Source organism: Egretta garzetta, unplaced genomic scaffold (genome assembly GCF_000687185.1).
Source record: "Egretta garzetta isolate BGI_Z169 unplaced genomic scaffold, ASM68718v1 scaffold101, whole genome shotgun sequence".
NCBI classification, from domain to species: domain Eukaryota; kingdom Metazoa; phylum Chordata; class Aves; order Pelecaniformes; family Ardeidae; genus Egretta; species Egretta garzetta.
Genome location: NW_009258666.1, coordinates 2052841 through 2053916, shown reverse-complemented (window position 1 = coordinate 2053916; position 1076 = coordinate 2052841). Strand labels below are relative to the sequence as shown.

Here is a 1076-nt window from a genome sequence, read left to right as displayed (position 1 = left end):
CTCCTCTCCTCCCTCACCTTGGCATCCACAGGTTAGTGCTTGTTGTGGAGTGTCTTGATTGGGATTTCGGGAGGATTGGTGCCATTGATTATTCTAGTGACTCAGCTAAACATCAAGCAGCTGGCTTGTAATAACCACCAATAAAACAACTGTCTTATGTTTTGTACAAGATTATCCATTTTAAGCTGTTTGGGTTAAAACTGCTCAATTTCAGATCTGTCCCTCGCAGTACCGCTCTGTAATTCCTTGGCTTTGATAGCCACACTGGTGACTGGGAAGATTCTGGGAGAGGACATTGGCGGCAAAAGTAAGTTACACTTAAAACATTTCCTCACGTTGTCTCCTCCATCTGTTTGCTGACTTAATAGCGTGGGCCGCCCTCTGGTCTCCTGAAAAACAGCAAATACCTGTGCTAGTTTAGCAGTAGCTCTTGCTACAGAAGCTGAAAAGGAAGTGAAATGGACTTGTGAGTGGGCAGGGCTAGTAAATTTGAAGATAGAACTGGCTCTACCTAAGGTAACAGAGTTTACAGGCCTGAGCCTTTACCTAACTAGATATTTAACCGTAAGAGAAGCGCTAAACAATATGCCCACCGTGGATTAGGAGTGCCCCATAAGTGCCCAAATGTCAACACCCATCCTTCTTTCCTTCCCTTACGTCCTACAGTAACATTGCTCAGAAAGTCAGAAAATGGCAGGGAACTTGAAAGCTTAAAAACACCGGGACCTGGCGTAATAGCTGTAGGAATACACTAAAGTGGGTTTTTTTGTTGTTTAAGCCTGGTTCTCGCTAGCCTGCCATACAGCATCAGCAACGTTTTCTTAGAAACATGCTTTGCCTGATGTACACAGGCAGTCCAAATGTCCAGACCCCGTCAGAACTGGCCTGGTCCAGGCTGTATCTCACCAGATGTTTACGCTATCCTATTTACCGTGACATCTTGAGCATCGTGTATGTAGCAATGAGAAGATCTGACTAGGGTTGAACTGTGTACATTCCCAATATATTCTTCTTTATTTCTGGAGGGGCTGTGGCAGGGATGGTGGTCCCTGTCCTTGGGGGCCACCCCCGCCAAG

At 45.8% G+C, this 1076-nt stretch overlaps 1 long non-coding RNA gene across 1 annotated transcript; it reads left to right on the top strand.

Annotated features, from left to right (window-relative positions):
- On the top strand, positions 1–1038 carry LOC118453345. The gene is made up of 3 exons (XR_004843293.1): positions 1–31; positions 215–307; positions 1026–1038. It is a non-coding gene; the product is annotated as an uncharacterized LOC118453345 (long non-coding RNA).
- The last annotated feature ends 38 nt before the right edge of the window (positions 1039–1076 follow it).